General features: G+C 36.4%; 1 protein-coding gene across 5 annotated transcripts in view; it reads left to right on the forward strand.

The window, feature by feature from the left end:
* The window catches only part of NRG3 (neuregulin 3), a 1,217,216-nt gene that overhangs the window by 862,978 nt on the left and 332,260 nt on the right, over positions 1 to 21,978 (forward strand). The gene's annotated exons all lie outside the window — the stretch shown is intronic.

Below are 21,978 nucleotides of genomic sequence, written 5' to 3' on the forward strand. Positions count from 1 at the left end.
AGTTCAAACTGCCCTGATAGCTCTAGACTTTCCTGACTTCTTCCTGTGAATGTCTCAATGGCACATTAAATTCAACTTGCCAACAACTGAAGTCCCAATTATCCCATTTAACCAGGTCATCTTCCAGTGTCCACTTCTCAGGGCAACATCCTATTTCTGTCAAGTTCCATAGGCTAACGGTCTAAGCCTCTTTTTGGGCACACCTTTTCCCTTATATTTGCCATTTTTTAAATTTGAATTCTTGTCCCCCAGATCCATCCATTTACTATCATCACTCTTGTTCCCACTGTATTAGTCAAAGTTACCATTTATAATTTTGTGGGCTAGTACTGAATAATTTCCAATTTGGTATTACCATATGCTTAATCCCTTTAATCATCTTTCCATTGTAGTTAGTATTATTTTCAAACTGCAAATCTGATGAGTACCTTAGGTCCTCATCCTTCTCTCCCCGCTGTTAAAACACATCAATGGTTTCAATGGTTTCCTGTTACTTGGCTTGCTTTTCCAGAGTCAAATTCCATCACATCTCACTCCTAGCACTCCAACTATGCAGTCATTCATTCTTTCTTTTACTTGAACATGCTAATAAATGTTTGTGAAATGGCTTAACACATACATAGTATGTAATAAATAGAGTTTAATGAGGCTTTTGTAGATTATATGAGAACTTTTATACAACAAGGATTCTAAACAAACATCTTTTCCATCGCTAGGAGGTTTAAGAGTCTGGATTTGAGTGAACAGCTGTTGAGTTCTGTGCTTTTGACTCTGAGTCCACAGCAGAGGGCCCCTGCATCTCTCCAGTTTCCTCACCTCCTGGAGTTCAAGCACTGACAGGAAATGAGGAATTACAGGCTTGTGAACTCAGAAGTGGTCAAAGCATAGCCTGAGACCACAGGAAGCTGACAGACTTGTGAGATGATTCTCATGGCCAGCCCCTCCCCATGAGGCAGACAGAGATTTTTGTCTTTTTACAAAAATATGCACTAGCCTGGGGGCAGTATTATGGTTTTGAGTATAAACATTGCTGAGAAGTGACCTTTTAATGCCTCAGGTCCATGGCAGACATAAAGGATGATGTCTCCACCACAAGGAGCAGGGCCAATGATCTGAAGCTCAAGATACTTTCAAACTGTGACTTAGATATGTCAACAGTGGAAGACTCAGCCAAGATGTCCATGGGTTCTAACATGTTCTTTAGCACGATGCTCAAAATGCTTTAACACTAAACACCGCTGGCTGAGAGGCAAGGCTTGTTTTTGTCTAACTCATAGACCTGAGAGAATCACAAAAGGAGAAGTAAATATTTTCCTTAAAGAATACTTGAGAGAGGAGGAAAAAAGTATATCACCAAAAGCCTGTAACACCCCAGCCATGCAGCACCAAGTTTCATTTCTTGCACCTGTGATGCATGCTTCTTCCCCCATTGTTTGACCTTGAGAAGACAGAAACTCAGGATCACTGGCAATTTTGGTAGTTTCACTATCTCTAGAAAACCCTGCTTATCCCAAAAACACCACCCTCATCCCAAGAGGCATTATGGTTATAGCATCCCAAATAATTTAACATTTAGGAAATTTTAGAGGCAAAACTGAAAATATTCCAAAATTTTTTATTGAGCACCTACTCATTCTAAAAACTTATATGAAATAGAAATATGTCAATAAAATTAGTATGGGAGTCCTGGCTGGTATCACTCAGTGGATTGAGTGCTGGTCTGTGAATCAAAAGGCTGTCAGTTCAATTACTAGTTAGAGCACATGCCTGAGTTGCAGGCCAGGTCCTCAGTAGGGGGCATATGAAAGGTAACCACATTTCTCTCTCTCTCTTTTTCTCTCTCTTCTCCTCTCTCTAAAAATAAATAAATAAAATAAAATAAATTAGTATGGAACCTAAATTTATATTTCAGGTTTTAGTTTGCTACAGTTCTTCATTTGAATTTAAGAAAGTGATAATTCTTACCTTACACCTCCCTCCCTCCTTTCCTCCCTCCCTCCCTCCCTTCCTTCCTTCCTTTATTCTTCTCTTTATTTCAGATTTATTTGTCTGTTTGCTTTTACTTCCATATGCAAGCCACTTTAAGGAAGAGGCTAACTTGTAGAATGGCTAAGAACAGCCAGGTTATCTGGAAATCCAAATTTTTTTATAATAAAGTTGACTTCATTAATACTATAAGGAGACAAGAATAACTCCTTTGAAATGATCCTGGATGTGATTAATGTTTCATTGTTTAGTTTCATTATTCTGACTCCATTCCGCTTTCTGGTTCCCAGATTTTTGACATGTTCAGATATTTTGTAATTGGTGAGATTGTCAAGAGAAATAAGGGTATGGCCTGGGTAAAAGTCAAATCTGCATTTTTGCCTAGGAGTCATGAGACTGCACATAGGAAAATGTCCACTAAATAGGACATTTTCCTGATAGGCACAGGACCAAATATCCCCTAATTTTAAAATTTCTAACATCCTGATCTTAACATCTTGGTGTGTCCTCTATTGGGAGTGGCTAGAACAAACAAGAGAGATCTATAAGTTGATATTTAAGACTAAGTTTTCATGCTCTGTACAGACACTGAGTAGAGAGATGAGCCTCCATTAGAAGCCTTTCCTTCCACTGAGTAGTTCATTCAGGAGAAAAATACTCAATATCTTTTACGTACCAGGTGATCTCAAAGAATCTGACATAAGGCCCAGTGAAACAAACTATGTTCTCCTAAGTAGAGCATAAGGAATATGAATTTGGGAACTATGTCTACTTTTTTCATAGATAGAGTCCATGATCTGGTGGCAATTTAGCATCATGCTTGTGTGAGGGGCACAGAGCCAGAAGGACATGAGTTTAAGCCTGTGCTCTGCTATTTCCCATCTGTAACATGATTTTCAAATAAGGCAAGTGCTCACAAATATCCGTGATGTCTCCTATTCTCTTCTTCATCTTCCATCACCACCACCAACATCATCTGTAATTGCCATGACAATATTTGATATTTGTGTTAGTAGATTCATTCATGGGTCTTGTTGATCCAAATATGCAATATTGCAAATTCAAAGCTCAGCATCTTATAAATATCAAGAAGCAATTATGGAGATTCAATACAATATGAACAAAAAGTGAAAATAAATAACTTGGTGTAGTCGAGCATTTATGATAGTAGCGATAATAATCAGGAATAATACCTTAAACTTACTCTGAAATTGAGATACTAGTCCCAGTTCTGCTATTTTGTGACAAAGTACAATTTTCTAATGATAATGATTTTCTTGAGTTGAACAAAGAGTGAACTTTTGGTACTTTATTTTCCTTGTTCTTCAGTTTCAATTTGCTACCTAAACTCCCTACCTTTTATGGTTTATTCACTTCAGAACTTCAGAACTCCCTGGCTATTTGCAGTGGTAAGATTTTATGTGACTGCTGGAAGGCAAATTCCAAAACATAAAGAAAGTTTGCCATTAGCAGAAACGTCCCCTCTGAGACACATTTATCAAAAAACGTGAAATGAGAATCAAAAGGCTGGAACATATGGCTTCTTCCCTCCACATCCCTTTTGGAGACCAGGTAACAAGAGGAGACTTTTTTTAATTAAAGATTACTTTACTGAGAGTCACTTTATCAGGATGATCACAGATACTTTTTAAATCAATATCTTTATTTTTAAAGGGGTCAAGATGACCTTGCTTCTGGCGTTTAGAAAAACCTGTGTCGCTTGTCCTCCTTCCACCCTCCCATCCATCCACCCATGATTTCTTCACTCCCTCACTTCTCATTATTCACCATTTCTCCCTCTCTGTCTCTTTGCTCTGGCTTTTCACATCTGGTTATATCTCTCTCTTTGCCCTTGACTATATATTTCCTTCACAAATCAATAAATATGTTTCTTAGTCTGCACTCCAGTATGCAGAGCACAAACACGCAGAGCAGAAGCACATGCACACACACAACACAGACACACACAGAGTACAAATGTATACACACACCCACACAAATTCATTTCCCCCAGATTACATAGCAAATTATTGGAGATCTAGCAGTACTTGTAATCATCAGTTAGCTTGTTATGCTTAGTAATGGTTGTTATTTGGTCCTATGTCATTTTTCTGTACCCCAGTTACCCAGCATGGTTGTAGAGACTTTGGGACAGAAACCTGTAGATATATTCCCCACTCCCACCATGTGGCTTCACTCAGTATCTTCCCCCCACAGTTTATCAGTCAAACAATAGATATTAAAAGCATATTTAAGGTGAAACCGAGGAAAGACTTAAGGTCATAAGCTCCAGGATCCTACAAACAAGAATCTTCCCCATGGATCCTAAAACTTATATAATTCTGTGAGCCTCTTTGAGAAGAAAGGACGCATTCAGAAACATAAAAATAATTCACAAGTTACTGGAGACTTGGAGATCCAGGTCTCCCTTTAGCACTCTTTTTAAGTAATGTGCCAAAAAACACTTACATGGAAAGTTTTCTGATGGCTACCTGGCTTCTTCTCTCCATCTAGAACACTCTGCCTCTCCCATCAACTGCCAACTTCCCCAGGGATCATACAAGAGATGGGCCCTGAAGTTTAGTTTCATTCCCCACACAGTAAATCCACCTCTGATGGGGAATAGGCCCAATTTTCAAGTTTTCTTCCTAGGTAGAGTGACTGTGATAATGAGTCTGGGGCCACAGCCATGCCTGTCAGTCAGTGTGTCAGACCAGCTTCATGCCAGTCCTGGACCCCATACCCTGAAGTCCTCATCAGCACCTTGCAAGCCTGTTCATCCTTCAGTACATTGAAACCTCACAATATCTGTGGCAGCTGGGTCTTTTGCATCTTCCTCTTTGTTGTCTCACTTTCAATAATCCCCATTGTTACAGGATAATAAACCAATGTCTGAGTCCCTTCCCTGGTAGTATCAGTCACATTGGTTGCAATTCTTTAATGTGGCCTGAAAATTCAGAGCATTCTGATTGGGATTTTTTATAAAACCAGATATTAGGTACTCTCAGGACCTGCCCAGAACAGAATCCCTGACCCCTAGTTCAGCAGAAAACTGCCTTGAGTTCATGTGGCCTGAATTTGTCATTTTTAGCATGTTGAGGACCACTGAGAGTACAAGCAGCAGTAGCCTAGTGAGTCTCATCCTATGAGGGCTCTACTGTACAAGCTACAGAGCTTGCAATCGGGGTTGCACAGATCTGAGTTCTAATCCTGACCCTGCCACTCACTGGCTGTGTGAACTGGGGCACATAACTGAACTTTTTTCTTATCCTTATTTTGTTCCTTGTAAACTGGGGTTAGTGACACTTCATAGTTAGTGGAGGAACTGATCACCAACTGATTAACCAGCTCAGGTGAAGTAGTAGTATACCTATTCAAAGGTAAGCTGGCATTAGGGATACTCTAATGTCACATGTGTGATCACTCCACAAGATCAGTTGGGAGATAATAGACAGAAGGCAAAAATAAAGCTATGGGGTCAACTATTAAACACTGATAAAATTTTGATTAGTTTAATTGAATGAGTGTGGTCAGGACAGTTTATTTCTTGTTAACTCCTAATCTATTCTTCATTCTCTCTTTCCCATACCCAAGTGGATATGTTCCCCAGATTCCAGACCTGAACTCTTCTCTTTCCTTTTCATATATTTTATCCTTACATGTCTCTAATGTCAGTGATACTTAGATTTGCTTTTCCAGATAAGTCCTATATCTCCAGAGAATGACTTCCTACCTTCCATTACCCTCATTCTACATAGTTTGTATATGCCAGTCAAACTGATTCTATGAATCTGTAAATTGTAGAAAATTACATAGTTAAGAAAGTTGAGACACTTTTTTTTGTGGCAGCAGAAAATGAGTTGAACTACAAAGATGCTGTTATTGCCCAGGCAAGGAGGTTGAGAAAGAACATATTTGCAGTTAGAAGTGGCAGGGATTGCTGAGAGATCAATGAGTGTGAAGGAAAATAAAGGACCAAGGATAACTCCTGAGTTCCTGCTTGGGAACTGGATGGGGGGGGGGGTGAGATCCACTCCAGTAGGAAACACAGGAGACAATCCAAGGTTTTCAAGGGTAGAGGTGCGGTAGGGCTCTGAATTCTCACTTGACTTTCAAACAAATTGAGTTTGTGATGATTTCAAGGTATCTATGTGAAGATGACAACTAGCAAATTAGGTCTGGAGCTCAAAGGAGAGATTTGTGTTGAAAATATAAACATATGAGTCCTTCTAAACTTGGTGATAATTTAAGCTAGTGGTGAAGATGCAGATGCTGAGAGAGAAATAATACTGAATGAAGAGAAAAAGCCTATGACTTAAGACTGAACCTTGGAACTTTAACAATAAAAGAGGAGTTTAGGCCCTGGCCAGCAGGGTTCAGTTGGTGGAGCATCATCCTGTAAACTGAGAGGTCACACATTCAATTCCTAGTCAGGGCACATGCCTATGTTGCAGGTGTGGTCCCCAGTCAGAGTGTGTACGAGAAGCATGTTTCTCACATAGATGTTTCTCTCCCTCTTTTCTCCCTCCCTCCCTTCCTTTCTCTGTAAAATCAAAAAACATGTCCTTGGGTGAGGTTAAAAAAAGTAAAAGGAAATGTTAGGAGCATGATTTGATCAGTGAAACATAAATTTTTTTTGTAGTGACTACTGATCAGTAGGGTGGCCATATGATTTATTGTCTAAACAATGAAATGTTTAAGAATGAAAGGATGTTAACAAGATAGATTACCAAAACAACACATATAAATTAAGACTTTGTGCTACAAAAAACAGGTAGTTGGATTTATTCAGAATAGAATTGTGACAGATATACATGCTAAGAAAACAGACAGTAGTAACTAGGGTACTGAATTAGTCAATCATAAAATGCCAATAATTGGCATTTTTGCCTATCAGTCACTTCCTACTTGGTAATATATAAACTTGCCACACTATATATTCTTTTTGTTTTCCATTCTGCCACTCTCCTGCTTGAAAAGTTTCAATGGTTCTCAATTGTCTATGATAAACTTCAGTATCTTTAGCTTGGAATTCAAAACCCTAAATTAAATTTTGATGTTTTTCTTTGAATGGTGATTCTTTTGTAGTTTTGAGCTGCTTTTAGGGAGATTTAATGCACTTGTTAACCTCTGTGTCATCCTGGGGCAGAGGGTGTTTCCATCAGGCTTCTCGTTTGCTCAGATATCCAAACTCTTCCAATGCGTGTGGTATTTGTGCTCAAGAAAGTTTGTAGCTGATGTATCTTTTAATATTTTTTTTAAAATCTCTGTATTTCTTCATAATCATTTTCATTTCAGCTTGCATGTAGTGGTTGAGAGTTTTCATTTTATTCTATGTTATTTTTTGTTGTTGTTGTTCTTTTTCAGAGTCAATTTCTGGCTTTTCCCTTTTTGGTACCAATACCTTTATAAGCAATAATAGCTGCCATGCAAGAGTGCAGAAATATGAAAATGAGCCTTTTCTATTTCTTTCTCCAGTTCTTCTTCCCCCCATGGACCATTTTCTTCCTCTTTCTGTTTACCCCTTATAACGTTTTTTTCCTAGAGTTGAAGACAACTCATCTCTTAAATCTCAATTGCACTCTCTCAATGCCAATGTCTCCCTGAGAGCCCCTGCACATTCATTCTCTTTCTTTATGTGTGTCTCCTCTCCATCTCTCCCTTTCTGCAATTGAAATTTATCATTTATTAAACAAAAAACCAAAACTTAAGGGAAATAAATCGTGAGACTCAAAACTTTTGATCTTGAATTAGTGATATTTAGGTTACAACTTAGCTATACTTTCTCAGAATCAGAAGCTATTGTAGGTTACCACAGAGAGAATATGTTTGAAACCAGAGTACCTACTTGAGAGTTGCCACAACTGCAGAGACCCACAGAGAACAGTGTGACCTGATGAGCTTTTCATGAATGGTCTGATAAAATCTACCTTTTAGACAACAAGAGTACACATATTGAGTAAATCAAAGATACTTTGCTTTTGGCTGGAATAATATTAGCTAAAAGTGGTAAGAAACACAATTTTATTTTGGTCAGAAGTTCTAACTGACTATTGATCATACAGTAATTTCTGAGGGTCATTTTAGAACAAAGGATACCAGACAGTGAAAAGCTAGGGGGATAACTTTGTTCACTGGCCTTCATCCCTTACCACTATCCCTCCTCTTCTCCTTCCTCATCTGGCTTATTATCCACCTGAGTAAATTCCAGAGAAGAACCATGATTACCTTAACATTTAAAAAATCTGGTTTCTAAACAGCTCTCAATGAAAGTAGGAGGTTTTGAAGATACAAGTATGCAAATGACTCCTGATTTCCTACTCCACCTACCTAGCAAAATGGCTTAATAATACAAGGCTAATATAAATGGTTAGTAATGCTGGTGATGGCCTTTTGGGTCCTGATCCCATTGCCTTATGACTTTATATTCATTCAAGTACTGTCTTCTTGTTCTAAAATTAGATATTGCCTTGATATGGTTTCTCTAGGACTATCAACCCCCCACCCCACCACACACACACTTGTGATGAATTCCAGATCCAAATCCTATCTACTGGCAGACTGCTAGGTTTTACTGTGAATGTAGGCTCTATCTAGAGTTATGGCTTAGACCCAAATTGGGGGATATTAAAAGCAGACCATACATGTAAAGGGACATAGAACAGGACCTCAATAAACCTCTTTGGTTTTTGTGGAGGACAATAGTCTCTCTATTTTCTCCCTCTCTTTCCAGCATTTATTTCAAAATACGAGCCATCTTGAGAAAAAAAGGATGGAAGCTATAATACTCTCACAGTAAATGTCAAGCACTGCTCCAAGCATGGTACATGTACTACCTTATTTAGTTCTCACATAAACCTATAGAAGAGGCATTATCATCCTCTTCTGTTTATGAGGACTTAAGTCCAGAAGAATGAAGTAACTTGCAAAGGCACACAGTCATGTGATATAGTATGGATTCCAATCTAGGGCACATTATTGCATCCGTGCCTTTCCCACACACTATAACCCCTCCCCTAATAAAAGATTTATCCAGTATTTTACATTCATGGCTTATTATTCACCAAATAGGAATGCCTGTGAACCACAATCCTTATCGCCTTAACTTAAAAAAAAAAAAATCACATACACTTGGTTCACATACACTGTTCTTAATAAGGAAGGATAAATGACAATGATTATTTCTATTTTCATAACTAAGAAACTGGATTATAGAGAATGTGTATGATGTGACTCCCAACTCCTGGTAAAAAGAAGACCTACTTTGAGAAATTTGAACTTTAAAGATTATAGTTCAGTAATTTTTATGTTAGACCACAATGTTTAGAATTGAGGGGAGGAAAGTATAGGGTATTTTGTGAGACTGGGAGGCAGAGATACCTCCTTCACCATAATACTTATGGGCCTTCCAGTCAGCAAACAGTAAGGACACGGGTGGGAAATGGCCTCCATGGGCTGTGCTCCTGTTGCCTCTCTACCCAACATCACAAAAGAAAATGCAGCTTTAGACCCACAGGTTATCTTTGTCAACTCATGTAAGTCCTGGTTTTTACAATTAATTATTGGTCTATTTGATCTTCCCTACTAATTTCCAGTAAATCAGACTCTACTTTGTCACATTTTTTTTCCTCCTGACTACCCCATAGTATGAAATCCTGATAAAATGCATTTTTTCACTTTTTCTAATATAAGCAATGGGTTCATGTTGTGAAGCCAACAGCATTAATCCAGCATAAATTTTTTAATTATTGACAGAATTTCTATTTTTAACCAAAATTTTTCTCAAGAAATAAAAAAGTCTGATTTAATAAATGATAAATGGCAATTTCATTTCTTTAGAAAAATGAGCAAGGGAACACTTTTTATTACCAATTCCCCATGACACTAGATGGAAATATTCCTATTTTAAATGCATCTTAATTGCTTCTACCTGGAGAGTGCTAGCACGGGAGCCAGGCTGCCCTGGTTCACAACCAGCTCCATTTCTTACCAGCTGTGTGATCATGAGTAAGTTACTAAATCATGCTGTGCTTCTGTATTCCTACTATAAAATGAAGATAACCCCAATGGTTAATGGTTAGGTGCAAATAAAATAATATAGGTAAGAATTTCTCATAATTCAGGTTGATGATTATTCCTCACTAAAAATTAATTTTTCTTATTGCTATGTTTTATGTCAAAGACATGCTTTTTTAAAAATGTTCACACCCTTTAAATGAGTTCATTTTTATAAATTTATTCTAAATAGTTATGCACACAACTGTGAACAAAGAGACATATCTAAGAAGGGTCATAGAAGTTTATTTTATATATTAAAAACCTGACAAAAACCCCAAATTCTTCCAAATAGGAACATACATAGGTAATCTACAATACATGAACAGGATTTTTTTTAAAATTTATTTATTTGTTTTTAGAAAGTGGAAGGGAGAGGGAAAGAGAGGGAGAGAAACATCAATGTGTGGTTGCCTCTTGAGCACCCCCTCCTGGGGATCTGGCCCACAATCCAGGCATGGGCCCTGACTGGGAATCAAATTGGTGACCCTTTGGTTCACAGGCTGGCAATCAATTCACTGAGCCACATCAGTCAGGCCTCAATAGGATTTGAAAGTAACCATTAATCACTGTGATCTCAAATAATTCATGAACTAGGAATACTTTTTAATATACATGAATACAAATTATACAGATACATATATGCTTTAATTGTCACTAAACAGAACATGCATGCACATTGGCTATACACCAAAACATTATCTTTAATTAGGTTTAAATCATAGGAATGATTTTATTTCTTAGTTACACTTCCTGTACTTTTCAAATTTTCTGTATTGTGTCTTTATTATTGTATAATCAGAACATGTGTGTGTGTGTTTTAAATATATATTTAAATGGTGGTTCTGTCATCTGACCTAGTAATTCACAATTGTTTACTATACCATCTAATTTTTTACATTGAGTAATTTTATTTCTGATACATTAATTTTTTAAAAAATGAAGAAAGAAATATGCACTTAAATATAAATTTCAAAAACTTGATTTAACACAGAGGAACACAATTTACAGAAAGGTTACATATATGACATAATGAGTCAATGTATTAGTATGGAAACTACATATATTATTATATGAGAAATGTTAGACACAGCTATATATATATATTTGTATGTGAATACCAACACATGTACATACATACATATATATATGTATAATTGCTAAAGTGTATTTTTAGAAACCGGTGACTAGAAAAAGTGATAGAAGGAAAATTCTGTAATTTTTAATATCAATTATTTCTGGAGAATGTTTTCCTGTTATTCTATTATTCTTTTAAAAAAATTTTATACCATAATGTTGCTAGATAAGCAAGAGAATAAAAACAGTAGAGAATAAAAACATTAATTATATAGATATTAACTATAATAAATATGTTCTTAAGTTCCCCAAAATAGATGTTTTCTGACTCTTTCTGAATCATGTGGTTACCATTTTATTTTATCTAGGGAATGACAACTCTACCTCTGTCATTTTAAAGTGCTACATTCTGCAATATTTGCAAGGGGAGGCTCTCTCACCCTTAAAGCCTTTGCATGAGCTTCCTCCAGATCCTTGAGTCAGCACCTCCATCTGTGACCCAAGATGAGAAACTGTGCATTAAATCACCTTGACAGTTGTCTGTTTATATTATATCATCAGCCTTTACCTCATGTGCTGACACCACATTCTTCACATCCATTATTTGCCTCTCTCAATTGCAGGGGAAAAAAAGACATGCCAACATTTGAAATATCCTTCCAGAATTTCCCTGCAAGATAAAACACACACACACACACACACACACACACACAATAGGTATAGAGCTCCCAAGAAGAGCAGGCTATGATCCACTTTATATAATTGAATTGCTATAACTGGATTGCTTGACTCTAAGCATTTTCCTTAGAGACCATCATAGTGGCAAAAGTGTTCCTATTATGCAAAGAAGAGTCATTGAAAAGTTCATAATAAGAATATATATGTATATATTTAAAATACAGATCTAAGATGGTTATGTCATCTGACCTTAAAATTCATAATTTTTTAGAATGATTTAGACTAAAAGGACATTACTTTAAGTGCATTAGGTCTTCTTTTACTGATTCCTATATTCCCTAGCACTAGCCATGTTAGACTGAAGAAATCATTTTTGTAATATTTGATGCACATTTTCTAAGGTACTTCTAGCAGCAGGCATGATGTGGGGTGTTGGCCCCGACATGTGCTACGTTATGGAAACTCAGTTATGTGGGGAAAATGAGGCCAAGAAACAAGCAAAAGGCTAGAGCTTTCAGAGGATGTTAGAGGACTGTGTCCAATTTTCCTGGGCAAGAGAGAACTATCAAGCAGAAAGCCTTGGTTTTATCTTACTGAATTTTATCATTTTCAATTAAAATTGACAGCACATACTTTGTCCAGCTTGACTGCTGACACATTCCAAATTAAATTAATTACTTAAAGGTCAATATCTATGATTTAATTATGATGAGCTTTGCTCCACTGTATCCTTACATACCTTAGGTACTTACATCAGCAAATCTTATTCTGATCCTTTGTTGACACATTCCCTCTTGTAGGTTGAAACTTTCAATGGTTATCATCCAATTAACCTGATACACAGTAAATACTCACTAAATGTGGATGGAATGAAAAAAAATTAAAAATCATTCCAAATTTTGAGTTCCATATGTATGAAGCACATTTTTGATGGACATCCAGTAACACAGATGCTTATAATGTCATGTTAATTTTTTGTTGAAGTCAATCAACCTAAAATGACAGCACTAACACAATTTTAATAATATTATTAAAATTGTTGAATGATAAAGCAGGATAAAGTGTTAGGAAAGTCAGAAAACTATGCCAAAGACTGTGTAAGGGAGGCAGAGTAGGAGAGACTATCAGATTGAATAAAGGTCTTATAAAAAATTATAGAGAAGTTTGTGTCCCCAAGAAGCCAGCCATTTTATTGAGACCCCCAAGAAGTTCATTCATGAGCTTCCTTTCTCTAGAAAAGAGATGATCATGCATATTCATTTTCCACTACCAGAGCTGAGAAGTATAAACAAACACCACATCGAATTTTATGTTGATATGGTGTCCAAAAAACTCAAATACTGGATGAATAAAATGTCATATTACTAACAAACTACAGAATTTATGGGCACCTCAACAGCAAGTGGAATATTGTCTTTTTCAAGATGACTTTAATGAGTGTTAAAAATTTTTAGTAGCATAACTATGTGGGAAGAAGTGGGGAGAGGGAAAAAAAAGACCCTTGGTGGTTGTGGGGGAAGGGGCAAGAAGGGAAAGGGGACTTCATCTAATTTCAAAGTCATTAGCAATACCTCACTTTGTAATTGGCCTGAGTCCCAGAGAACCATCATTACCCGCCTTTTTTGATCAATGTGCAATTTTGTGAGGCCCTGACAGGCTGATGCTGAGTGGGCTGTAGGTGAAGTACACCTGTCCTGCCTTATGAAAGGCAGAGGACAGCAAAGAAAATCCATCTGACATTGTGAGCAGCTGAATTCATCATGAGCAACCAATTTTTCAGCTCTACAAAACTTTACTCCTGTGGCTATTTTTTAAATACCTTCAAGTAATGTCCTGTATTTTCCTACTTCCTACTCATAATATAGCATGTGAATGAGAAGAAAGCAAAAGCATTTAAAGTTATAGCACACCTGAACATTTTTTCCCTTTGGAAACCTTGCCTTATGAACTTTTGCATGGTGCCAGGATAAAAGCTCCACAGATGTGAATTACTGGTTTGATTATAGAAAACAAAAATGTAACTCAGTGTTATTGTAAGACTGGTTAGTGTGAAAAGAGGTGCTTATGGAAGCAGAAAGTTTATATATAAGATGATATAAATAGAATATCTGGGAATCTGATAACTAAAAAGTTTGCTCAATAACATGCTTTAAAAAATCCAGGAAATTTAAATAATGCAATGAAAAAAACCTCACTATTGCAAAACCACTTTAAATGTACAACAATGTGGGAGGAAATAATATTTTGCCCTCCACATAAGCTTTATTATGTAATTTTTTTCAGAAACATAGTAGAGTAATTAAGAAAATGGATTTGTGTATCAGACTGACTCAGGTCCAAGTCCTAGCTCCACCTCATTCTTTTTCTGTTTTCTAAGCAACTACTAATTTCTAGGATTCTCAGTGTCCTCGTGTCTAAAACGGCAAATAAATAAAAGTATGTAATATAAATATCTAACTCAAAGGAAGGTTGTGAAAAGCCAATGAGAATACACATAAAGTGCCTAGTTCACAGGAAGCCTGCAATGCATTAGCTAATAGTACTGTTTATACCAATGCTCAATAAATTGCTCCAAATTCTAGGATATTCCTCAAACTCGTTTGATTGGCAGATCTGTAATCTTTTCACTATGCCACAGTTGCAATGAGTTGTATTTAAATTAAAAAGTAGCAAATGCTGGTCTTATAGGCATTTATGACTATGGATAACTCATGAAATTTTGACCATACAACCCTTGAAACACCTTGTTTTACCAGCAGGAAGTAGGTTGGCCAAGGGCAAATCAAGTTTCCTGAAATATGGTTGTACCATAGGTATGTGAAACACAAAGGCAACAGAGAAACCTTCATACAGAATCCTTAAATGCCATTAGGATAAACTTGTACTGGACATGAAATGATTGAGTGTCTAGTCCAGGCAAATCCTTAGTATGTATTCATGAAACCATAAAAGACACCAGCATTCAGGCTGCCTGTCACTACCAAACCCAATAATGAATGACAGGGATTGAATCTTTATGGGCGCTTTATTCAGATGGCCGGCAATCTGAGAAGACAGAGGGTTTGCACCCAGAAGAACCATCTTACATTTTCTTTCCAAGCCAGACTTTTTATAACAGGGAATAAACAAGGTGCAAGTGAGGAGTTTGGAATTCAAGGAGAATTAGGTGAAAGAGACTGCAGCATTCTTTTTTTTTTTTTAATTTTTATTGTTATTCAGTTACAGTTGTATGCCTTTTCTCCCCATCCCTCCACCCCACCCCAGCTGAACCCACCTCCCTCCCCCACCTCCACCCTCCCCCTTGGTTTTGTCCACGTGTCCTTTATAGTAGTTTCTGTAATCCCCTCTTCCCACTGTCCCCGCCCCCCCCCCCCCAGCCCTGGCTATTGTTAGATTGTTCTTAACTTCTATGTCTCTGGTTATATTTTGTTTGCTTTTTTCTTTTGTTGAAGTAAGCCAGGTGGTGAGGGACAAATACCATATGACTGCAGCATTCTTGTCCTGGGCAGTTAGCTGTTCCCAGGGACAGGTAGTCGTCTCTCTCTCCCTGGAACATGATGGCCCGGGTGCCTTCACTTGTCCCCAGGCAGTAATCTTTAGCAGTGCCCTAGGAGGTCAGTTGTTTTCCCAGGAGCCAGGATGGGCCTTATCTGTAGGATCTAAAACAAAAGGTTTAACACATACATTACTTACTAGGCTTATAACTATTTACCTTAAACTAAAATTTTCCAAGTTTTAAGTCCCCTATCACTTACAATGCTTTTGGAAGGAAAAGAAGAAGGAAGGAAGGAAGGAAGGAAGGAAGGAAGGAAGGAAGGAAGGAAGGACGGACATGGGCAGCCAAGCACAATTAAAAAAAGAATTATTAATTACAACAACTGAGACCTTCTTGCTCAGATTGTTTCAGGGTTCTTCTCAATATAGCTGCTTCCAAAGATCATCATTATCCGCCAACTTTACCTCAAATTGCAACCACACCTTTGCCTGATGGTCAAGCAAGACTTAAAACATTGTTCTTCCCTCCTCGCCTCTTGGACAATTCACTTCTTTACTTGAAAATTGCTTCATCTAATACTTTGTCTAGTAAATCACATACATCTCTAATGGCCATAAGCAGATGCCCCACTCCTTGAGGTAAAGGCAGTGTCTCTTTTCACTCATTTTATTCTTTTGTGTTTAATGCTTTATGTGTGCCTTCTTCCCAATCCTCATGGCCAAAAGGCAATATCCATGTCTAATTATTTTCCCCAGCACACAGTACTATACAAATAAGTATTTTCTGACTTTTTAAACATTTATGCATATTTGTATGGGGAGGGTGTACTGTTTTTTGAAGTATATGGCATGACTTCTAATAAATATATTAAACATGCATAGCTTGTTTCATGCATCAGTTCAGATACAAAAGGACAGTATAGGAGACAGAATGGTATGCATGGTGAAGGATGATAACTCTATCATGCTTTGTCCATGGCCAAGAAGAAATTCAGCACAATATGTACAGTAGTCCCCCCTTATCTGAGGAGAATATGTTCTAAGAGCCCTGGTGGATGCCTAAAACTTCAGTAGTACTGAATCCTGCATGTACTATGTCTTTTTTTCTTATGCACACATACACTTTATGACTCCTCTTTGACGTATCCAAAGTTCCAACATTATACTCTTGTTCTTTGGAGCCATTATTAAGTAAAATAACAATTATTTGAACACAAACACTGTGATACCACGACAGTTGATCTGATAACCATGCTACTCAGAATGGTGCACAATTTAAAACTTATAAACTGTTTATTTCTGGAATTTTCCATTTAATATTTTTGGCCATGTTTGACTATGGATAACTAAAACCACAGAAATGTAAAGGAGACCACTGTACAATTAGGAATATCACATTTCACCTGTGAGGGACCAGCTAGCCCATGAGAACCTGCTTTCAGCACTTGAATGACATTGCTAGTGAAAACAATTTGATCAAAATTTCAACTTAGATCATACAGTTGAAATTGATTCATGTAGGTTATATTTTAGACTGAGAAATATGTTGGAAGTTTCTACCTGAAAAAAACCAGCTTCAAAATCACATAAAGCTTGTCACTCCAGGACACTTTTCATCTATATGAAAAAAGTTTGATATGGATGTATGGAAAGCACCTATACTAAACTGAACTATTGCCAAGATTGTTAACGCATCACTTTAATGAGCTGAGAATTTTTATTTTTTCCCATAGGGGAAGATGTGTCAGATATTCTGAGGTGGAGAGAGGGCACAACTTTTTATTTTAAGAATAGAGAATTTCAACTTGAAGGAGAGCATTGCAGTTAGGTTTTGACAGAGCCTGTTGGGAATCGAAGGCAAACATGATGTTTTATAAATGTTGGCATTACACTCAGATTGCTTTTGGTAGGTGCCTTCTCATTGTCTAATAATTAGTTTAATGTCAGCTGGCTTCAGAATCTATTTTTTTAAATAAATTATCTCTTTTGTCATAAAACTTTCTTTAAAAGCCATATACAGGCAGAACATTTGTTCTTTTCTCAACATTATCTTCTGCATTCTTTGTTTTATATCCAACATCCTCAGTGATAGTTTTAACTTGTCTAGGACGAATACAGGGAGTGCATCAGAATAAATAAAGAAGTGCTTGGTTAATTTTAAAAAAATAATTGATTGAAGAAATATCTGTGGAATCAGTGATCTCAGACACTAAAGAACACATTGTTTCTGGCACTTCTATTTCCAAAATTGTGAGCCTTGAGCCTCAATTTTCCTACTTAAAACTGGGAATAGTAAACATGGGAGATTGTATAAGGACTTAATTAAATTAAATGCAAATATAAAATGACAATACAGGAGAAACTGTATGTTATAATAAATGTTACATTACAAATGAAAACATTTTAAAAACTAAAAAGAATAAATACAAAGCAAACAACAGTTGGATACTGTTTATTGCAATAAACAGTTTATAAACCACTAGGAAGCAGCTAAGTCATGTAATGACAATTTTCTACCTTTAGTGACTCTCCAAATCCCTCTCCCCTAATAGGTTTTTCCCATATATCTGTAAGCATAGTCAGTCTTTTGCAAGCTAGTAAGTTAATGATTATAAAATAACTATTCAGGATTATGTTTTCCTTTACCTTAAACTTTAACCTAAATTCACAGCACAAAACTGTCACACATCTGCCTCTAACTTGATCAGAATTACATGGTTGTACTTAAGTCTTAGTGAGGTCATGAGAGTGTGGCTTCATATTCACAGGTCAGAAAGCAATACACAGATCATGTGTCACAGAAATGTACACTCGAAATCTATATGACCCTATGAACCAATGTCACCCCAATAAATTTAATTTAAAAAGATTAATAGCATCAATATTAGTTCACACATGCTTGGATAGAGCCCCATGATTAAACAAGGAGCACCAGTTATAAGCACAATTGAATGCTCTTAAAAAGTACAACTGTACTTGAATGACAATTAAAAATATATAAAAATTAAAAAATTCAATAAACTGCAATGGATGTTGAAAATTTTCAAAAGCATTTTATACACATAGGAAAAGTATAGCAATTTCTTTTAGATAGTCAATTCTTGGTACTAATAGCAGCAGTATTGGTGTTATCTGTTTATATTTGTATGGCGCTATACTCTATTGTAAATGTTTTAAAACATATTATCTCACAATAATGTTTAGCTTTACCCAGTTCATCCCAATTTACAGATACTAGACTGAAAACTGTGGCAGAAAACAACTCAAAATTAATATTGGCTTATATATTTTGAGAGTCTACCAAATATTAAACTTCTTTCTTCTTTTTATCATATAATATTTCACCATGTTATTGTCCTCATTTATATACAGTCTAAGCTGAGACTCAGGACCATGGCCAGTCTCACAAGACTAGTGAAAGAGCTAGGATGTGATCCTGAGTCTTCTGACCTTTTGGGCAGAACGATTGCTGGCCAAACACACATCCAGAATCACTCTGTGAGACTGACACTAGCTGTGAGTGGGAAGAAGGGAAAGAAACAAGCTAAAGGACAAAAAGTGTAGTATTGAAATGAGGGTCACGCTGCAATTTCCAGATTGTGATGTATTTCATCTTGTAAAAATTAATGAATATTTAACAAAGTGTCCCATGGATCCCAATAGTTCTAACTTCACATGCTGACTATAACAACTGTATTCTCTTCATGAAAACGGGTCAGATGAACAATCAGTTGACTAAAAATGTGGAAGAAAACAAATATTTGAAAACAATCTACAGAAACAAATTATCTTTATATTCTACCTCTATAATTCCAAAGCCCAAAGCCGGAAGGATGGACATGGGCAGCCAAGCACAATTAAAAAAAGAATTATTAATTACAACAACTGAGACCTTCTTGCTCAGATTGTTTCAGGGTTCTTTCAGGCCACTAATTTTGGAATTAAGCACCAAAATAATATCTAAGGAGTCTTAAATAATATTAATATAGTACTTTCTGCCAAACAAGTGATACCCAATATATGTGAAATCATTTATTATTTTAGGAATATTGCACATGCATTTTCCCCAGTACATGATTAGAAATTAAGAACTTAACAAGTGGTGAGTCATGATGGAGGTGGGAGTTGTATAAGGCAGATGTAGTGAGAATTGGAAGGGAGCAGAGCCCAGAACCATATGGATCCTGAGAGTTTCAGGACAGAATGAGATACTAAAACTAACCCAGGGCAGTGAAGACCAACTAGCACTGGTGTTTTACTGTCTGATTTCCAACTTGAAAACTAACAGAAAATCCTTTTAGAAGTCCAGATGTACTGAACTGAGAATCTTTCAGTTCTGATATACTGAACTAAGAATGAAACTTCTGAATAAATAATGAGACATAAAGTTTGCATTGGATGTAGATACATGATGAACATGTCTTGAATGCAGTCAAATTTTTAAATCATGATAACTGGCATAATGTTAAGAACAATGGTATATGTACAGTAATGGTATGTTCAAACTTCAATCCATTTCTTCCACTGAGACTTAGTAATTTTTAAGTAGTTTTTCTCTATATTTTTTCTGTTCTCACTTATTTATTTGTTTACTGGCATCTGAGTGAGTAGAAAGACAACACTATATACAGAAAGTTAACAGGGAAGAGAGCCCAGAAATTTACTAGTTAAGTGTTTCCTGATGTGTATTTTATAATAAATTAGTTACAGAAGATATTTAAGGGGGATCTTATGATTAGTGGGGAAAATATGGCATTTCATAGTTCTCCTTAGAAATTCATATTTATATATTGGTAAGTTAGACTGAAAAATTTTGCAATAAAGGTAGTTCTTTAATTCTGTTTATCTGTTTTTTAATTATTTTTATTTTATTTTGATTTATTCTTCATTGTATTTTTTCCGTTATCATTTAGTCTCTTTATAGCCCCTTTCCCCTAGCAATCACCACAATGTTGTCCATGTCTGTGAGTCCTTTTTCCTTTTTGCTCAATCCCTCCACCCCCTCACTACCTGCCCCACCACTAGCTGTCATCTGCTCTCGATTTATAAGTCTGTCCCCATTTTCCTTGTTAGTTCAATTTGTTAATTAGATTTTCAGGTGAAAACATATGGTATTTGTGTTTCCATGACTGGCTTATTCCACTTGGTGTATTGTTCTCCAGGTCCATCCATACTGTCACAAGGGTAAAATTTTCTTCTTTTTTATGGCCAAGTAGTATTCCACTGTATAAATGTCCCATAGTTGTTTTATCCACTCATCTACTTGTGGACACTTGAGTTGCTTCCATATCTTGGTGATTATAAATAATGCTGCAATGAACATAGGAGTGCTATGTTCTTTCAAATTAGTGTTTTAGGTTCCTTTTTTTCCCCAAATTTATACTTATTGACCCTAACTTGGGCATTACTAATATACTCAAAGAAGTAATGCTGCCTAAATCACTCTTAGAAAGAAAACTTTTTTATTCCAACCCTTTATTCATTGAAGGAATAATATATCAGCACTAACCATGTACATTGGTGAGTATGTGTTTTGGATCCTGTCCTAAGCCGTAATCAAGAAAGTACCATGTGACCAGCACCTTTTTATAAGTCAGATTTAACTTATTTAATGGGCACTTTTAAAGGATATCATTGCCAATTTATTATCAGGAGACAATATATTGCTTAAGAAATTCATAATTTCCTGAGTTGAGGCTCTTGGTCTAGCTGCCTACGCAAGGATCCTCTCTGAATAATGCCTAATTGTTCTGGTGAAAAATGTACACTTATCACACTGATTCATCATAGGATCTTCTTTTTTGCCCTGAACATCAGATTTCTGTTTAGGCCTCCAAAAACTTTTTTTGAGGATATGTTTATTGATTTTAGAGAGTGGAGAAGGGAGGGAGAGAGAGAGAAAGAGGGAGAGAGAGAAACACTGATGTGAGTGAGAACCATCAATCTGTTTCCTCTCATATGCACCCTGTCCAGGGATTGAACCACAACCCAGGCGTGTGCCCTGGCTGAGAATTAAATTGGATGGCAGCCCAAGCAACTGAGCCACACCTGTCAGGGATCCAATAGCTTTTTATTTGTTTCTTTATTTATTTTTAAATATTTTATTTATTTTTTTTTTTAGAGAGAAAGGAAGGGAGGGAGAAAGGGAGAGAAACATTGGCCAGCAACCCAGGCATGTATCCTGACTGGGAATTGAACTTGAGACCTTTGGGTTTGCAGGCCAGCACTCAATCCACTGAGCCACACCAGCCAGGGTTCCAATAGCTTTTTAATCAATTCACATTACTATCATTAATCAAGGAAGCATGTTTAATCTTAATACTAACTAAGCTGCCTTTTAAAAATTGTTTTAAAACTTCTATGATATATGTTATGTGACACTAAATGAACTCTAAGACTTTATTTATACAAAATTCTACCCCCAAAAATCCTCTATCTATCCTATCTTTGCATAATTGAGTTTTTCTAATTGAATGTGCAATTGTAAAAAACACCCCTATGAAATTTCAACTTCTATCTTTCAATCCTTCCTTTCAGACTCTGTGCTTCTGAGAATATTTTGGAACCTGGACTAGTATATCATCCATCATGTTAGCTCTTTCTCTAAGGTTACTTTCATGTCACCCCACCCCCCAAACACACACACACACATACACACCATCAAGATCTTTATCCCAATCATTATCA

The sequence above is a fragment of the Desmodus rotundus genome, chromosome 4 (assembly GCF_022682495.2).
Source record: "Desmodus rotundus isolate HL8 chromosome 4, HLdesRot8A.1, whole genome shotgun sequence".
NCBI lineage: Eukaryota > Metazoa > Chordata > Mammalia > Chiroptera > Phyllostomidae > Desmodus > Desmodus rotundus.